Below are 13,700 nucleotides of genomic sequence, written 5' to 3' on the forward strand. Positions count from 1 at the left end.
CATTGACCCCACTGTTGACCCCACCCTTGACCCCAGCCTTGACCCCACTCTTAGCCCCAACCTTGGTCCCACCCTTAGCCCCACCCTTGACCCCAACCTTGGCCCCGCCCTTGACCCCAACCTTGGGCCCAACATTAGCTCCACCCTTGACCCCACCCTTGACCCCACCCTTAGCCCCACCATTGACCCCAACCCTGGGCCTACCCTTGACCCCACCCTTGACCCCACCCTTGACCCCACCCTTGACCTCAAACTTGGGCCTACCCTTGACCCCACCCTTGACCCCACCCTTGGCCCCACCCACCGGGTGACTTTGAGGAGCAAAAGGGCAAATTTGGGGCTTATTAAAAATACTGAAATTTGGTTATTCCTGATTTGGGGTTTTTTTTGTTTTTTGGGGTTGGTTTTTTGGTTACTTTGGGTTGTTAAAAAAAAACCAAAAACCCAAACGATTTTTGGGGGGAAAAGTTGGAATTTTGGGTGATTCTGGAAGAGAGAGGATTTTGGGATTGGTTTTATTAATCTGGGTAATTAAATTTATTATTTTTGGTTGTTATTTGGTTTATTTTGTGGTTTTTTGAGTCGGGTTTTTTTTTATTATTATTTTACCACAATTCCAATAAAATTCGGGGTGTTTCTGGGTGACCCCCTAAGCTCTTATTTTGGGTTAAATTCCTTTTTTTGGGTGATTTTTGATCATTTTGGGCCGTTCATTATTTCAGGCTCTCAAATTTATTTAATTAAAAAAAAAATCGATTTTTTGCGGTTGTTTTTAAGAAGAAAAAAACAAAAATTAAGAGAAAATTGATTAAAAAAAATGGGAATAATTGGATGAGAGACTCAGCACCCGCGGAACTAGACTTCCGCGGCTTCCCTGGTGGTCTAGTGGTTAGGATTCGGCGCTCTCACCGCCGCGGCCCGGGTTCGATTCCCGGTCAGGGAATCGTTTTATTTTTATTTATTTTTTCCTCCTCGTTCCGCGGCCGCGTTGTCCCGCGAGCCGGGTAGGATTTTGGGTAAATTTCGAAATTTTATTTATTTATTGGGTATTGGAAATTTATTGGTTTTTAGATAAGGTTTTAGTGTTTCTATTTCCGAATAATCCCGTGGTTTATTCGTTGTTATTGGTTTGTATTTTTTATTCTGTATTTTTATTTAGCTTTTTTTTCCTCTTTTATTTTATATTTTACTTTATTTTACTTTATTTTATTTTATTTTACTTTATTTTACTTTATTTTATGTTATTTTATTTTATTTAGTTTATTTTTACCAGGTGGGGATTTCACACACGCGGGAATTTTACCAAAAGGAAAAAAAAAAATTCATAATAATTAAAATAAAAGAGTTTAAAAAGGGACAAAAAAAATTCAAAAAAGCTGAAAATAGCCAAAAAAAAAAAAAAAAAAATTAAAAAAACTCGAGGTGTTTCTGCCCGGTTTCGAACCGGGGACCTTTCGCGTGTGAGGCGAACGTGATAACCACTACACTACAGAAACGCTTCCTGTGCATTATTCCCCCTCTGCCTGCGCGCTTCTTGCGCTCCCCTCCTCGCCTCCATCCCCTTCCCCAAGGGGCTGCTCCAAACCTCGTGCAAAAAGCCAAAAAACGGGGGAAAAAAAGAGGGATTTAGTGAAAATTCAGAATTTTGGGGGGGGGAAGGAAAATTACCGAATTTTACCCAGAATTCCCTAAAAATAAATTCCAAGAATTCGGTAAAAAAATAAAAAAAATAAAAAGGTTGAAAGAATCGCCTGAATTCCTTAAAAAAAATAAATTGAATTTGGAAAAAATAATTCGGAGGTTTGATAAAAAAATAAACAACAAAAATAAATGGATGAATTGGTTAAAAAACGTCGAATTCGGTAAAAAAAAATTCCAAGAATTCGGTAAAAAAGAAGAAAAAAAAAAGGGTGGATTTGGTTTGTTTTTAAAGAAATGAATATTAAATAAATGGGATAGAAATGGAAAGAGAAAGTAATTGAATAATAAATGTATTAAATTAAATAAATTAAAGAAATGAAAAAGAAATGGTTGAGGTTTGAAAGAAACTTGAAATAAATTTTTAAAATTTTAAATTTTAATAAAGTTTTAAAATTAAAAAAAAAATTAATTTTTTAAATTAAAAAAAAATCGAATTCGGTAAAAAAAAAAATCCAAGAATTCGGTAAAAAAGAAGAAAAAAAAAAAAAGGGGTGAATTTGGTTGAAATAATTCCCTGGATTCCTTAAAAAAAAAAAAAATCTGAATTTGGAAAAAAAAAACTCGGAGGTTTGATAAAAAAATAAATAAATAAAAAAAACCCCTGTGGTTTATTTTTAAATTAATGAATATTAAATAAATGGGATCGAAATGGAAAGAGAAAGTCATTGAATAATAAATGTATTAAATTAAATTAAATTAAATTAAATTAAATTAAATTAAATTAAATTAAATTAAAAAATAAATGGTTGAGTTTTGAAATAAATTTTGAAATAAATTTTAAATAGATTTTAAATTTTAATAAAGTTTTAAAATTAAAAAAAAATTTAATATTAAAAAACATAGAATTTGGTAAAAAAAATCCAAGAATTCGGTAAAAAAGAAGAAAAAAAAAAGGTTGAATTGGGTTTGTTTTTAAAGAAATGAATATTAAATAAGTGTGAGAGAAATCTAAAGTAATTTAATAATAAATTTATTAAATTAAATTAAATTAAAGTAAAAAACAAATGGTTGAATTTTGAAATAAATTTTGAAATAAATTTTAAATAGATTTTAAATTTTAATAAAGTTTTAAAATTAAAAAAATTAATATAAAAAAACATCGAATTTGGTAAAAAAAACCCAAGAATTCGGTAAAAAAGAAGAAAAAAAAAAGGTTGAATTGGGTTTGTTTTTAAAGAAATGAATATTAAATAAGTGTGATAGAAATCTAAAGTAATTTAATAATAAATTTATTAAATTAAATTAAATTAAATTAAAAAACAAATGGTTGAATTTTGAAATAAATTTTGAAATAAATTTTGAAATAAATTTTAAATAGATTTTAAATTTTAATAAAGTTTTAAAATTAAAAAAAAATTTAATATTAAAAAACATCGAATTCGGTAAAAAAAAAATCCAAGAATTCGGTAAAAAAGAAGAAAAAAAAAGAGGTTGAATTGGGTTTATTTTTAAAGAAATGAATATTAAATATAATAAATAATAATAAATAATAAATAATAAATAAATATAATAAATATTAAATATAATAATAAAGATAAAGTAATTTAATAATAAATTTATTAAATTAAATTAAATTAAAAATAAATGGTTGAATTCAATAAATGAATATTAAATAAATGTGATAAAAAGAGAAAATAATTTAATAATAAAAGAATTAAATTAAATAAATTAAATAAATGAAAAATCAAATGGTTGAAGCTTGAAATCCGCGGATTTCCAGCTAAAATTCCGCGGATTTGGGGGTTTTGGAGAGCCCGGCTAGCTCAGTCGGTAGAGCATGAGACTCTTAATCTCAGGGTCGTGGGTTCGAGCCCCACGTCGGGCGCCAGGTTCTTTTTTCTTTCTTTTTTCAGGTATTTTTTTCATCTCAGAAAAAAAGAATTTTTTTTTTTAACCCTTCCCGCGCCCAAAAAAAAAAAAAAACCTTAAAAACGCCAGAAATTCATTTTTTTTTAGGATTGCTAAATTCCTTTTTTTTCCACCCAAACCTCAAGGTCAGGATGGCCGAGTGGTCTAAGGCGCCAGACTCAAGGATTTCACTCTTCCCCCACTTGGGAATTCTGGTCTCCGATTGGAGGCGTGGGTTCAAATCCCACTCCTGACACAAACTTTTCATTTTTTTCTTGGTTTTTTGCCTCATTTCCCACTTCCTGCCCTCAAAACCAGCCCGGAGCTTTCGGGATCTGAGGGCAAAAATTTGGGTAAATTGGGATTTTTCACCAGTTTTTTTTTTTTTTTACATTTTAGGGGTTTTTTTACCGAATTCGATGGTTTTTTAAATTTAAATATTTAATTTTTTTTTAAGGAATTCAGGGAATTATTTCAACCAAATTCACCTTTTTTTTTTTTCTTCTTTTTTACCGAATTCTTGGATTTTTTTTTTACCGAATTCGATAGTTTTTTTAATTTAAATATTTAATTTTTTTTTCATTTTAAAACTTTATTAAAATTTAAAATTTATTTCAAAATTTATTTCAAAATTTATTTCAAAATGTATTTCAAAATTCAACCATTTATTTTTTAATTTAATTTAATTTAATTTAATAAACTTATTATTAAATTATCTGTAGATTTCTATCACACTTATTTAATATTCATTTCTTTAAAAACAAACCCAATTCAACCTCTTTTTTTTTCTTCTTTTTTACCGAATTCTTGGATTTTTTTTTACCAAATTCGATGGTTTTTTATATTTAAATTTTTTTTAATTTTAAAACTTTATTAAAATTTAAAATCTATTTAAATTTATTTCAAAATTTATTTCAAAACTCAACCATTTATTTTTTAATTTAATTTAATTTAATTTAATTTAATTTAATACATTTATTATTCAATGACTTTCTCTTTCCATTTCTATCCCACTTATTTAATATTCATTTATTTAAAAATAAACCATAGGGGGTTTTTTTTATTTACTTATTTTTTTATCAAACCTCCGAGTTTTTTTTTTTCCAAATTCAGATTTTTTTTTTTTTTAAGGAATCCAGGGAATTATTTCAACCAAATTCACCCTTTTTTTTTTTTCTCTTCTTTTTTACCGAATTCTTGGATTTTTTTTTTACCGAATTCCATTTTTTTTAATTTAAAAAATTAATTTTTTTTTAATTTTAAAACTTTATTAAAATTTAAAATTTTAAAAATTTATTTCAAATTTATTTCAAACCTCAACCATTTCTTTTTCATTTCTTTAATTTATTTAATTTAATACATTTATTATTCAATTACTTTCTCTTTCCATTTCTATCCCATTTATTTAATATTCATTTCTTTAAAAACAAACCAAATCCACCCTTTTTTTTTTCTTCTTTTTTACCGAATTCTTGGTTGTTTTTTTTTTACCGAATTCGACGTTTTTTTACCAATTCATCCATTTATTTTTGTTGTTTATTTTTTTATCAAACCTCCGAATTATTTTTTCCAAATTCAATTTATTTTTTTTGAAGGAATTCAGAGGCTTCTTTCAACCTTTTTATTTATTTTTTTTTTTTACCGAATTCTTGGAATTTTTTTTGAGGGAATTCTGGGTAAAATTCGGTAATTTTCCTTCCCCCCCCCAAAATTCTGAATTTTCACGAAATCCCTCTTTTTTTCCCCCGTTTTTTTGCTTTTTGCACGAGGTTTGGAGCAGCCCCTTGGGGAAGGGGATGGAGGCGAGGAGGGGAGCGCAAGAAGCGCGCAGGCAGAGGGGGAATAATGCACAGGAAGCGTTTCTGTAGTGTAGTGGTTATCACGTTCGCCTCACACGCGAAAGGTCCCCGGTTCGAAACCGGGCAGAAACACCTCGAGTTTTTTTAATTTTTTTTTTTTTTTTGGCTATTTTCAGCTTTTTTGAATTTTTTTTGTCCCTTTTTAAACTCTTTTATTTTAATTATTATGAATTTTTTTTTTCCTTTTGGTAAAATTCCCGCGTGTGTGAAATCCCCACCTGGTAAAAATAACATTAAAATAAAATAAAATAAAATAAAATAAAATAAAATAAAATAAAATAAAATAAAATAAAATAAAATAAAATATAAAGTAAAATATAAAATATGAAATAAAAGAGGAAAAAAAAAGCTAAATAAAAATACAGAATAAAAATAGGAAATTAAAATATGTAATAAAGGATTAAAAGAAATTTATTCAAGATATGAAATAAATATATTAAAGATATAAAAGAAATAAAGATTAAAATAAATATATTCAAGATTTTCAATGAATATATTCAAGACTTAAAGGAAATGTTTTCAAGGTTCATTTTGTTTTATTTTTATTTTGTTTTATTTTATTTTGGTTTGGTTAATTTGGGTTTGGTTTATTTTATTTTCTATTTTATTTTACTTTTATTTTATTTTAATGATTTTGTTTTATTTTAGTTATTTTATTTCATTTTATTTTGTGTTATTTTAATTATTTTGTTTTATTTTATTTTATTTTATTTTAATGTAATGTAATTTAATTTAATTATTTTATTTCATTTCCTTTTATTTTATTTTAATTATTTTGTTTCATTTTATTCTATTTTATTTTAATTGAATTTATTTTATTTTAATTATTTTATTTTAATTATTTTAATTTATTTTATTTTATTTCAATTATTTATTTTATTTTATTTTAATTTATTTATTTTAATTATTTTATTTTAATTTAATTTAATTTATTTATTTCAATTATTTTATTTTATTTAATTATTTTATTTCATTTTATTTTAATTTAATTTATTTATTTTAATTATTTTATTTCATTTCATTTTATTTTAATTATTTTGTTTCATTTTGTTTCATTTTATTTCATTTAATTTCATTTTATTTTTTATTTTAATTATTTTATTTTATTTTAATTATTTCATTTTATTTTATTTTATTTTATTTTAATTATTTTATTTAATTTTATTTCATTTTATTTCATTTAATTTCATTTTATTTCATTTTATTTTAATTATTTTTTTTTATTTTAATTATTTTGTTTCATTTTAATTTAATTATATTAATTTTAGTTTAGTTATTTTATTTCATTTTATTTTATTTTAATTATTTCATTTCATTTTATTTTATTTAAATTTAATTTATTTTATTTTAATTATTTCATTTCATTTCATTTCATTTCAATTATTTTATTTCATTTTATTTCAATTATTTTTGGTTTTTTCCTTGTTTTTTTTCATTAACAAAGCGCAGAAATCCTTCAAATCTCAACCCCTCCAACACCGCGAGTGAGAAGGGGCTCAACAAATAGAAATCCAAGTCTCGGGGGGGTTGGATTTTTATTTTTTTTTTTTTTTTTTAGAAAAAAATTCCCTTTTTTTTTTTCCCTGACCGGGAATCGAACCCGGGCCGCGGCGGTGAAAGCGCCGAATCCTGACCACTAGACCACCAGGGACTTAATTTCCGCCTAAATTTTCCCAATTTTATAATTTCTAATGTATATAATTTATAGATTTTATCATTTTTATATAAGATACTAAATAGACTTGAAGTAAAATTAAAAATTAAAATTTAAAAATTAAAAATTAAAAATTAAAAATTTAAATTTAAAAAGTAAAAATTCAATATTTAATAGTTAATTTCTAATATTTAATAGTTAATAATCGATATTTAATATTAATTATTTAATCTTCAATAGTTAATATCTAAGATTTAATACTTTAAAACTTTAATTAATATTTATTTAATATTTAATCTTCAATAGTTAATATCTAATATTTAATATTCTATTTTTAATTTTTAATTTTTAATTCTTAATTTTTAATCCTTAATCTTTATTTAATATTCATAGTTAATAGTTAATATCGAATATTTAATATTCAATATTTAGTAGTTAATTTCAATATTTACTACTTAATATTCAATATTTAACAGTTAATAGCCAATATTTAATATTTTATTTTCATTTTTAATTTTTAATTTTGATTTAATCTTTATTTAATGCTTAGTATTCAATATTTAATAGTTAATAGTTAATATAAAATATTTAATATTCAATATTTAGTATCTAATATTTTAATTTTATTTTTAATTTATATTTAATATTTAATATTCAATATCTAATATCTATTTTTTAAACATTCTTATTCATATTTAATATTCAATATTCAATATTCCATATTCCATATTCCATATTCCATATTTAATATTTAATATTTAATATTTAATATTTAATATTTAATATTTAATATTTAATATTAATTGGATTGGGTTGGGAGGGTTGGGTTGGATTGGTTGGGCTGGGAGAATTGGGTTGGTTGGGTTGGATTGGTTGGGTTGGGTTGGGCTGGGAGAGTTGGGTGGGGTTGGTTGGGGTTGGGTTGGTTGAGTTGGTTGGGAGGGGTTGGGTGGGGTTGGTTGGGTTGGGAGAGTTGGGTGGGGTTGAGTTGGGTTGGGTTGAGTTGGGTTGGTTGTGTTGGGTTGGTTGGGAGAGTTTGGTTGGTTGGATTGGGTGGGGTTGGTTTGGGTTGGTGGGGTTGGGTTGGTTGGGTTGGGTGAGTTGGTTGGGAGAGTTGGGTAGGGTTGGGTTGGTTTGGGTTGGGTGGGTGGGTGGGGTTGGGTGGAGTTGGGTGGGGTTGGGTGCGGTGGGGTTGGGTTGGGCTGGGAGAGTTGGGTTGGTTGGGTGGAGTTGGGTGGGGTTGGGGTGGGGTTGGGAAGGTTGGGTTGGTTGGGCTGGGAGAGCTGGGTGGGGTTGGTTGGGTTGGGTTGGGAGAGTTGGGTTTGATGGGGTTGGGTTTGATGGGGTTGGGTTGGTTGGGAGAGTTGGGTTGGTTGGGTGGAGTTGATTGGGTTGTGTGGGGTTGGATTGGTTGGGTTGGGAGGGTTGGGTTGGTTGGGTTGGGAGGGTTGGGTTGGTTGGGTTGGGTAGGGTTGGGTGGATGGGTTGGGTGGGTGGGTGGGGTTGGGTGGGATTGGGTTGGGAGGGTTGGGTTGGATTGGTTGGGTTGGGTTGGGTTGGGTTGGGTTGGTTTGGGAGAGTTGGGTTGGTAGGGTTGGGTGGGGTTGGGTGGAGTTGGGAAGGTTGGGTTGGATGGAGTTGATTGGGTTGGGTGGGGTTGGATTGGTTGGGAGAGTTGGGTTGGTTGGGTTGGGTGGGATTGGGTGGGGTTGGATTGGTTGAGTTGGTTGGGAGGGTTGGGTTGGTTGGGAGAGTTGGATTGGTTGGGTTGGGTTGGTTGGGTTGGGTGGGATTGGGTGGGGTTGGGGTGGGGTTGGGAAGGTTGGGTTGGGTGAGGTTTATTGGGTTGGGTGGGATTGGATTGGATGGGGTTGGATTGGTTGGGTTGGATTGGTTGGGTTGAGTTGGATTGGTTGGGTTGAGTTTCTTGGGTTGGGTTGGGAGGGTTCGGCCATTTTGCTGCCGAAGGAAGGAAGAGAAAATCTCAAGACTTACAAAATCCCGAATTTTGGTGTCCCCTGGAATTCTGGGATAGATCCGCGGCCGCCATGTTGTTGGCGGGCTCCCTGGTGGTCTAGTGGTCAGGATTCGGCGCTCTCACCGCCGCGGCCCGGGTTCGATTCCCGGTCAGGGAAACCCCGATTTTATTCTCCTTTTATTTGTTGTTTTTGTTTGTTTCTTTGTTTTGTTTTTGTTTTGTTTCGTTTTTTTCTTTTTCCCACTTCAATTCAGCACAACACGGAGCATCCTCAGCTTTTTGACCCCACCCCCAATCCCGGCACAGAGAAAAAAAAAAAAAAAAATGGAGGGGGGGGGTGGGGAAATTTACCTCAAAAAAAAACAAAAAAACAAAAAAACACCAAAACTTTGGAGGATTTTTTGGCTGAATTGCAACAAAACCTCCGCCCCTCCCCCACCTCCTTTGCGCTGCCTCGTTAGGGGTGATGCTAATTAGCTGCTTAATTAACGAGCACCGCCCGGCTAGCTCAGTCGGTAGAGCATGAGACTCTTAATCTCAGGGTCGTGGGTTCGAGCCCCACGTTGGGCGCTGGGATTTTCCCTCCCTTTTTTTTTTCCCTTTTTCCCCCAAAAAAGATCCCTTTTTAACTCCTCTTTTCACCCCAAATTCCCAGAATGCCTTGGGAAGCTGGTGGCTTGAGGTGGGACCTAAAAGAAGAGTTTTTATTGGCCCTCTGCGGAGGAGAACCCAAACTGGTTGGACTGGTGAAGGTGGTGGTGAAAATCTGCTCTTTTTTTGGGTCTTTTTCACCCATTTTGGGGTTGCCTTCAAGGTTGGGATCTGGGGTTGGGTTTCTTGACACCCAAAACCCTTTTTTCCCCCCATTTTTGGTGCCCCCTGAGGTGGAGAACCCAAACTGGTTGGACTGGTGAAGGTGGTGGTGAAAATCTGGGGGTTTTTTTGGGTCTTTTTCACCCATTTTGGGGTTTCCTTCAAGGTTGGGATCTGGGGTTGGGTTTCTTGACACCCCAAACCCTTTTTTCCCCCATTTTTGGTTCCCTCTGAGGTGGAGAACCCAAACTGGTTGGACTGGTGAAGGTAGTGGTTAAAATCTGGGGCTTTTTTGGGGTTTTTTCACCCATTTTGGGGTTGCCTTCAAGGTTGGGATCTGGGGTTCGGTTTTTTGACACCCAAAACCCTTTTTTCCCCCATTTTTGGTGCCCCCTGAGGTGGAGAACCCAAACTGGTTGGACTGGTGAAGGTAGTGGTGAAAATCTGGGGGGTTTTTTGGGTCTTTTTCACCCATTTTGGGGTTTCCTTCAAGGTTGGGATCTGGGGTTGGGTTTCTTGACACCCAAAACCCTTTTTCCCCCCATTTTTGGTGCCCTCTGGGGAGGAGAACCCAAACTGGTTGGACTGGTGAGGGTAGTGGTTAAGATGTACAGTTTTTGGGGGGGGGTTTCACCCATTTTGGGGTTGCCTTCAAGGTTAGGATCTGAGGTTGGGTTTTTCAACACCCAAAACCCTTTTTTCCCCCATTTTTGGTGCCCTCTGAGGTGGAGAACCCAAACTGGTTGGACTGGTGAAGGTGGTGGTGAAAATCTGGGAGGTTTTTTGGGTTTTTCTTGGGTGGGTCAGGGCTGTGTTTGCTCAGCTGGGAGCAGAACCATTGTTCCCACCAAACAATATCTCCTCACTTCAACTTCCAGGTCGTTCAGGTCCCTGGAACAGGAGGAAGGATAAAAGCAGTGGGGACACAGCAGCTTGGAGACCTTGGGGACCAGCAGGAGGACCCAAGATGAAGGTGCTGCTGGTGGGGTTGACCTTGGTCCTGTGCGTCGGACTCGGTGAGTTGGGGGGTGACCAAGAAACGGGGTTCGGGGGGGGGGAACCATCTGGTGGGGGTTGGGTGGGTCTAAGCCAACCCCTTGAGGTTGCCACTGGGTGTGCTGGGCACCTCCCAGGGACCTCCAAGCTCTATCCAACCTGGTCCTGAGAACTTCCAGAGGGGCAACCACAATTTGGGGGGGGCCAACTGTTTCAAAGAGAGCTGCGGGTTGGTGGACCCACCCATCATGGCCAACCCTTAACCCAAGGCCAAACTCTTCCAAGTTTTCCAAGTCTTTGCCACTGGGGCAAAACTCTTCCAAGAAGGTTTCAACCTCCAAAGGGTCCCCACGGTCTCTGGTGGGTTCTAAGTCTTCTCGGGGCCACCTCAACCTCATGGGTGGGGCAGTTGAACCTCAACCTCAAGCTCCTCCCTCTTCTCCCCCCCTTCTGCAGTTGAGGTTCTCCAATGCAAGGTCTGCAAGTACAAGATCCCCTTCGTTGGGTGCTTCCGGGGATCCAACGTCACCGCGTGCGAACGGCGGGAGAAATGCGCGCTCATCAAGACCTCCCTGGGTATGGAGATCTTGGAGGTGGGATGGACAACCCCCAACCCATCCCCCCCCTCTTCTCACACCTTCTTTTTCCTCCTTCCAACCCAAACCATTTGATAATTCCAAGTCCACCATTTCTTTTGTTTATTATTTTCTCTTTTTTTTCTCCTCCCCGCTAAGGTTGACCCTCAGATGGTCATCAAGGCCCCTTCCAACCCAACCACCTGATGATTCCAAGTCCACCACTTCCTTTTTATCATTTTATTATTATTATTTATATTTATTTCTATTATTATTTATTATAAATTATTATTTATTTGTATTTTTTTCATCTTTCTTTCTCCTCCCCCCAAAGCTTGACCCTCAGATGGTCATCAAGGCCCCTTCCAACCCAACCACCTGATGATTCCAAGCCCACCACTTCCTTTTTATTATTTATTTATTATTTATTTACATTATTACTTCTATGTATTGATATTATTAGTTATTAGTTATTAGTTATTAGTTATTAGTTATTCTTTATTATTTTCTCTTTTTTCTCCTCCCCCTAAGCTTGACCCTCAGATGGTCATCAAGGCCCCTTCCAACCCAACCACCTGATGATTCCAAGCCCACCACTTCCTTTTTATTATTTATTTTTTATTTATTTACATTATTACTTCTATGTATTGATATTATTAGTTATTAGTTATTAGTTATTAGTTATTCTTTATCTTTTTTCTCCTCCCCCTAAGGTTGGCCCTCAGATGGTCATCAAGGCCCCTTCCAACCCAACCACCTGATGATTCCAAGCCCACCACTTCCTTTTTATTATTTATTTATTATTTATTTACATTATTACTTCTATGTATTGATATTATTAGTTATTAGTTATTAGTTATTATTTTATCTTTTTTCTCCTCCCCCTAAGCTTGGCCCTCAGATGGTCATCAAGGCCTCTTCCAACCCAACCACCTGATGATTCCAAGCCCACCACTTCCTTTTAATTTTTAATTATTATTTATTTTTATTATTTCTATTTATTTATATTATTATTTCTATTTATTTTTATTATTATTTATATTTATTTACATTATTATTTATTATCTTCTCTTTTTTCTCCTCCCCCTAAGCTTGGCCCTCAGATGGTCATCAAGGCCTCTTCCAACCCAACCACCTGATGATTCCAAGCCCACCACTTCCTTTTAATTTTTTAATTATTATTTATTTTTATTATTATTTCTATTTATTTATATTATTATTTATATTTATTTATATTATTCTTTATTATTTTCTCTTTTTTTTCTCCTCCCCCTAAGCTTGGCCCTCAGATGGTCATCAAGGCCCCTTCCAACCCAAACCATTTGATGACTCCAAGTCTTCCACCACTGCTTTTTTTTTTTTTTTTTCTGGGTTTTGTTTTATTTTATGTTTTAATCCCTTTTTTTTTTTCTCCTCTCCATATCCCCCCCCCCCAAGGTAAGGTGACCCTCTACTACCAGCAAGGTTGCACCTCCCAGTTGAACTGTGGCCGCCAGCGCGCGTCCGACGCCGAGTCCCGCCTCACCTCCCGCTACTCCTGCTGCGAGACCGACCTCTGCAACGAGGAGTGGGGTGAAGACCCCACCGACTGACCCCCCCAGCCTTCATCCCACCCTTCCCAGGCCTCAGTTTCCCCACAAATCCAAGGATCACCTCCCTCAGCTTCCCAACCTCCACAGAGCTCCCCGCGGGGTTGTTTCTGACTCCGGCAATAAATCCTCCAGGCCTAGAACTGGCAGCAGAACTTGGCTCCTGTCCATGTGGTTTGGGGTTGGGTTTCTTTTTGTTTGTTTTCCCCTCCTCCTCCTCCAGGCAGAGGTTCCTATTAACAGCTCTTCAGACTCAGCAGCTTCTGGCTTGGAACATGATCCAGCTCCTAAAAAAAAAACCCCCCAAAAAACCTCCCCCAAGGACAAACCAAGGTGGTTGGCCACGGGTTTTTCCCTCTGTAGTTCAGGGCTGGGAACTTCTTTGCTCCTTCACACCCAAAGTTGGTGAGGAGAAGGTCACCACCCATTCTAACCCCATTTCATTTCACCCATTCTAACCCCAAATTCCCTTTTTCAGTCAACAGAAGTTGGGTCATTCATCTCCTTGGTCATTCATCTCCTTGATCCTTCAAGGAGGTTCCAAAACTCCTCCTGATGGCTTCAGATGAAACCTAAAGGAGGAGCTGGGTCAGCCCAGGACAACCTGACCATGGAGGAGAAGAAGGTGGCCTACAAAAAACAAGCATCAACCATGTTTTTTGAGGGCAAAACATCCGTGGGGGGGGG

At 34.4% G+C, this 13,700-nt stretch overlaps 8 non-coding genes across 8 annotated transcripts; 6 read left to right on the top strand and 2 right to left on the bottom strand.

The window, feature by feature from the left end:
• Window positions 1-871: 871 nt before the first annotated feature.
• On the top strand, window positions 872-943 carry TRNAE-CUC. The gene has a single exon. It is a non-coding gene; the product is annotated as a tRNA-Glu (tRNA).
• Window positions 944-1,423: 480 nt separating this feature from the next.
• Window positions 1,424-1,496, bottom strand: TRNAV-CAC. Its single transcript has one exon. It is a non-coding gene; the product is annotated as a tRNA-Val (tRNA).
• A 1,957-nt stretch (window positions 1,497-3,453) lies between these two features.
• TRNAK-CUU lies at window positions 3,454-3,526 on the top strand. The gene has a single exon. It is a non-coding gene; the product is annotated as a tRNA-Lys (tRNA).
• Window positions 3,527-3,695: 169 nt separating this feature from the next.
• Window positions 3,696-3,805, top strand: TRNAL-CAA. Its single transcript has 2 exons — window positions 3,696-3,733; window positions 3,760-3,805. It is a non-coding gene; the product is annotated as a tRNA-Leu (tRNA).
• A 1,602-nt stretch (window positions 3,806-5,407) lies between these two features.
• TRNAV-CAC lies at window positions 5,408-5,480 on the top strand. The gene has a single exon. It is a non-coding gene; the product is annotated as a tRNA-Val (tRNA).
• Window positions 5,481-6,987: 1,507 nt separating this feature from the next.
• Window positions 6,988-7,059, bottom strand: TRNAE-UUC. The gene has a single exon. It is a non-coding gene; the product is annotated as a tRNA-Glu (tRNA).
• A 2,066-nt stretch (window positions 7,060-9,125) lies between these two features.
• On the top strand, window positions 9,126-9,197 carry TRNAE-CUC. Its single transcript has one exon. It is a non-coding gene; the product is annotated as a tRNA-Glu (tRNA).
• Window positions 9,198-9,537: 340 nt separating this feature from the next.
• Window positions 9,538-9,610, top strand: TRNAK-CUU. Its single transcript has one exon. It is a non-coding gene; the product is annotated as a tRNA-Lys (tRNA).
• Window positions 9,611-13,700: the final 4,090 nt, after the last annotated feature.

This window comes from Calypte anna, unplaced genomic scaffold (genome assembly GCF_003957555.1).
Source record: "Calypte anna isolate BGI_N300 unplaced genomic scaffold, bCalAnn1_v1.p scaffold_26_arrow_ctg1, whole genome shotgun sequence".
NCBI lineage: Eukaryota > Metazoa > Chordata > Aves > Apodiformes > Trochilidae > Calypte > Calypte anna.